Source organism: Olea europaea, chromosome 1 (assembly GCF_002742605.1).
Source record: "Olea europaea var. sylvestris chromosome 1, O_europaea_v1, whole genome shotgun sequence".
In the NCBI taxonomy this organism is placed as follows: Eukaryota; Viridiplantae; Streptophyta; class Magnoliopsida; order Lamiales; family Oleaceae; genus Olea; species Olea europaea.
Window position 1 is genome coordinate 32912972 of NC_036237.1, and position 6000 is coordinate 32918971.

Here is a 6000-nt window from a genome sequence, read left to right on the forward strand (position 1 = left end):
AATTAGCCAAAAACGAACAAACCCGAAGTTATCACCAAAAGTTATCGTGAAACTAAGAACCATTTTTCATTGGCTCAATTCCAATCGATTTAGACTAGCAATTCGCCAAAAATGAACAAACCCGAAGTTATCACGAAATCATGAACCACGTTTCATTGGCTCGATTCCAATCGAATTAGACTAGCTCGCAAAAAATGAACAAACCCAAAGTTATCATTAAATGAAAAACCACTTTTCATTGGCTCGATTCCAATCGAATTAGACTAGCTCGCAAAAAATGAACAAACCCAAAGTTATCATTAAATGAAAAACCACTTTTCATTGGCTCGATTCCAATCGAATTAGACTAGCTCGCAAAAAATGAACAAACCCAAAGTTATCATTAAATGAAAAACCACTTTTCATTGGCTCGATTCCAATCGAATTAGACTAGCTCGCAAAAAATGAACAAACCCAAAGTTATCATTAAATGAAAAACCACTTTTCATTGGCTCGATTCCAATCGAATTAGTCTAGCTATTCGTAAAAAACGAACATACTCGAAGTTATCACGAAATCATGAACCACGTTTCATTGGCTCGATTCCAATCGAATTAGACTAGCAATTCGCCAAAAAGGAACAAACCCAAAATTATCATGAAATCAAAAATCACTTTTCTTTGGCTTGATTCCAATCGAATTAGACTAGCAATTCGCCAAAAACGAAAAAACCAGAAGTTATCGTGAAATCAAAAACCACATTTCATTAGCTGGATTCCAATCGAATTAAAATATCAATTAGCCAAAAGCGAACAAACCCGAAGTTATCAGGAAATCAAAAACCACTTTTCATTGGCCAGATTCTAATCGAATTAGACTAGCAATTCGCCAAAAACGAACAAACCCAAAATTATCACGAAATCAAAAATCACTTTTCATTGGCTCGATTCCAATCGAATTGCACTAGCAATTCGCCGAAAGTGAACAAACCCGAAGTTTGCGTGAAATCCAAAATCACTTTTAATTGGCTCGATTCAAGTCGAATTAGACTAGGAATTCACAAAAAATGAACAAACCCGAATTTATCATTAAATGAAAAACAACTTTTCATTGGCTCGATTCCAATCAAATTAGATTAGTATGAAATCAAAAATCACTCTTCATTGGCTTGATTCCAATTGAATTAGACTAGCAATTCGCCATGAAACGAAAAAACCTGAAGTTAACATGTAATCAAAAACAACTTTTCATTGGCTCGATTCCAGTCGAATTAGACTAGGAATTCGCCAAAAAGGAACAAACCCAAAATTATCATGAAATCAAAAATCACTCTTCATTGGCTTGATTCCAATTGAATTAGACTAGCAATTCGCCATGAAACGAAAAAACCTGAAGTTAACATGTAATCAAAAACAACTTTTCATTGGCTCGATTCCAGTCGAATTAGACTAGGAATTCGCCAAAAAGGAACAAACCCAAAATTATCATGAAATCAAAAATCACTCTTCATTGGCTTGATTCCAATTGAATTAGACTAGCAATTCGCCAAAAACGAAAAAACCAGAAGTTATCGTGAAATCAAAAACCACATTTCATTAGCTGGATTCCAATCGAATTAAACTATCAATTAGCCAAAAATGAACAAACCCGAAGTTATCACCAAAAGTTATCGTGAAATTAAGAACCATTTTTCATTGGCTCAATTCCAATCGATTTAGACTAGCAATTCGCCAAAAATGAACAAACCCGAAGTTATCACGAAATCAAGAACCACTTTTCATTGGCTCGATTCCAATCGAATTAGACTAGCAATTCGCCAAAAACGAACAAACCCAAAATTATCATGAAATCAAAAATCACTCTTCATTGGCTTGATTCCAATCGAATTAGACTAGCAATTCGCCAAAAACGAAAAAACCAGAAGTTATCGTGAAATCAAAAACCACATTTTCATTAGCTGGATTCGAATTGAATTAAACTATCAATTAGCCAAAAACGAACAAACCCGAAGTTATCACGAAATCAAAAACCACTATTCATTGGCCAGATTCTAATCGAATTAGACTAGCAATTTGCCAAAAACGAACAAACCCAAAATTATCACGAAATCAAAAATCACTTTTCATTGGCTCGATTCCAATCGAATTGCACAAGCAATTCGCCAAAAGTGAACAAACCCGAAGTTAGCGTGAAATCCAAAACCACTTTTCATTGGCTCGATTCCAATCGAATTAAACTAGGAATTCGCAAAAAATGAACAAACCCGAATTTATTACTTTATTTAAAACAACTTTTCATTTGCTCGATTCTAATCAAATTAGACTAGTACTTCGCCAAAAACGAACAAACCCGAAATTATCATGAAATCAAAAACCACTTTTAATTAGCTAGATTCCAATCGAATTAGACTATTAATTCGTCAAGAAACGAAAGAACCCAAAGTTATCATGAAATCTAACTAGACTAGCAATTCGCCAAGAAACGAAAAAACCTGAAGTTAACATGAAATCAAAAACCACTTTTCATTGGCTCGATTCCAATCGAATTAGACTAGTAATTCGTCAAGAAACGAAAGAACCCGAAGTTATCATGAAATCGAACTAGACTAGCAATTCGCCAAAAGTGAACAAACCCGAAGTTAGCGTGAAATCCAAAACCACTTTTCATTGGCTCGATTCCAATCGAATTAGACTAGTAATTCGTCAAGAAACGAAAGAACCCGAAGTTATCATGAAATCGAACTAGACTAGCAATTCGCCAAAAGTGAACAAACCCGAAGTTAGCGTGAAATCCAAAACCACTTTTCATTGGCTCGATTCCAATCGAATTAGACTAGCAATTCGCCAAAAGTGAACAAACCCGAAGTTATCAGGAAATCAAAAACCACTTTTCATTGGCCAGATTCTAATCGAATTAGACTAGCAATTCGCCAAAAACGAGCAAACCCAAAATTATCACGAAATCAAAAATCACTTTTCATTAGCTCGATTCCAATCGAATTGCACTAGCAATTCGCCAAAAGTGAACAAACCCGAAGTTAGCGTGAAATCCAAAACCACTTTTCATTGGCTCAATTCCAGTCGAATTAGACTAGGAATTCGCAAAAAATGAACAAACCCGAATTTATCATTAAATGAAAAACAACTTTTCGTTGGCTCGATTCCAATCAAATTAGACTAGTACTTCGCCAAAAACGAACAAACTCGAAATTATCATGAAATCAAAAACCACTTTTAATTGGCTCGATTCCAATCGATTTAGACTAGTAATTCGTCAAGAAACGAAAGAACCCGAAGTTACCATGAAATCGAACTAGACTAGCAATTCGCCAAGAAACGAAAAAACCTGAAGTTTACATGAAATCAAAAACCACTTTATATTAGCTCGATTCCGATTGAATTAGTCTAGCTATTCGTAAAAAACGAACATACTCGAAGTTATCACGAAATCAAGAACCACGTTTCATTGGCTCGATTCCAATCGAATTAGACTAGCAATTCGCCAAAAACGAACAAACCCAAAATTATCACGAAATCAAAAATCACTTTTCATTGGCTCGATTCCAGTCGAATTAGACTAGGAATTCGCAAAAAACGAACCAACCCGAATTTATCATTAAATGAAAAACAACTTTTCATTGGCTCGATTCGAATCAAATTAGACTAGTACTTTGCCAAAAACGAACAAACTCGAAATTATCATGAACTCAAAAACCACTTTTAATTGGCTTGATTCCAATCGAATTAGACTAGCAATTCGCCAAAAACGAACAAACCCAAAATTATCACGAAATCAAAAATCACTTTTCATTGGCTCGATTCCAATCGAATTGCACTAGCAATTCGCCAAAAGTGAACAAACCCGAAGTTAGCGTGAAATTCAAAACCACTTTTCATTGGCTCGATTCCAGTCGAATTAGACTAGGAATTCGCAAAAAACGAACCAACCCGAATTTATCATTAAATGAAAAACAACTTTTCATTGGCTCGATTCCAATCAAATTAGACTAGTACTTTGCCAAAAACGAACAAACTCGAAATTATCATGAAATCAAAAACCACTTTTAATTGGCTCGATTCCAATCGAATTAGACTAGTAATTCGTCAAGAAACGAAAGAACCCGAAGTTATCATGAAATCTAACTAGACTGGCAATTCGCCAAGAAACGAAAAAACCTGAAGTTAACATGAAATCAAAAACCACTTTTCATTAGCTCGATTCCAATTGAATTAAAAATGAACATGCTCGAAGTTATCACGAAATCAAGAACCACGTTTCATTGGCTCGATTCCAATCGAATTAGACTAGCAATTCGCCAAAAAGAAACAAACCCAAAATTATCATGAAATCGAAAATCTCTCTTCATTGGCTTGATTCCAATCGAATTAGACTAGCAATTCGCCAAAAACGGAAAAACCAGAAGTTACCGAGAAATCAAAAACCACATTTCATTAGCTGGATTCCAATCGAATTAAACTATGAATTAGCCAAAAACGAACAAACTCGAAGTTATCACGAAATCAAAAACCACTTTTCATTGGCCAGATTCTAATCGAATTAGACTAGCAATTCGCCAAAAACGAGCATACCCAAAATTATCACGAAATCAAAAATCACTTTTCATTAGCTCGATTCCAATCGAATTGCACTAGCAATTCGCCAAAAGTGAACAAACCCGAAGTTAGCGTGAAATCCAAAACCACTTTTCATTGGCTCAATTCCAGTCGAATTAGACTAGGAATTCGCAAAAAATGAACAAACCCGAATTTATCATTAAATGAAAAACAACTTTTCGTTGGCTCGATTCCAATCAAATTAGACTAGTACTTCGCCAAAAACGAACAAACTCGAAATTATCATGGAATCAAAAACCACTTTTAATTGGCTCGATTCCAATCGATTTAGACTAGTAATTCGTCAAGAAACGAAAGAACCCGAAGTTACCATGAAATCGAACTAGACTAGCAATTCGCCAAGTAACGAAAAAACCGGAAGTTTACATGAAATCAAAAACCACTTTATATTAGCTCGATTCCGATTGAATTAGTCTAGCTATTCGTAAAAAACGAACATACTCGAAGTTATCACGAAATCAAGAACCACGTTTCATTGGCTCGATTCCAATCGAATTAGACTAGCAATTCGCCAAAAAGGAACAAACCCAAAATTATCATGAAATCAAAAATCACTTTTCATTGGCTTGATTCCAATCGAATTAGACTAGCAATTCGCCAAAAAGGAACAAACCCAAAATTATCATGAAATCAAAAATCACTTTTCATTGGCTTGATTCCAATCGAATTAGACTAGCAATTCGCCAAAAAGGAACAAACCCAAAATTATCACGAAATCAAAAACCTCTTTTCATTGGCCAGATTCTAATCGAATTCGACTAGCAATTCGCCAAAAACGAACAAACCCAAAATTATCACGAAATCAAAAATCACTATTCATTGGCTCGATTCCAATCGAATTGCACTAGCAATTCGCCAAAAGTGAACAAACCTGAAGTTAGAGTGAAATTCAAAACCACTTTTCATTGGCTCGATTCCAGTCGAATTAGAATAGGAATTCGCAAAAAATGAACAAACCCGAATTTATCATTAAATGAAAAACAACTTTTCATTGGCTCGATTCCAATCAAATTAGACTAGTACTTCGCCAAAAACGAACAAACTCGAAATTATCATGAAATCAAAAACCACTTTTAATTGGCTCGATTCCAATCGAATTAGACTAGTAATTCGTCAAGAAACGAAAGAACCCGAAGTTATCGAATTAGACTAGCAATTCGCCAAGAAACGAAAAAACTTAAAGTTAACATGAAATCAAAAACCACTTTTCATTAGCTCGATTTCAATTGAATTAAAAACGAACATACTCGAAGTTATCACGAAATCAAGAACCACGTTTCATTGGCTCGATTCCAATCGAATTGGACTAGCAATTCGCCAAAAAGGAACACACCCAAAATTATCATGAAATCGAAAATCACTCTTCATTGGCTTGATTCCAATCGAA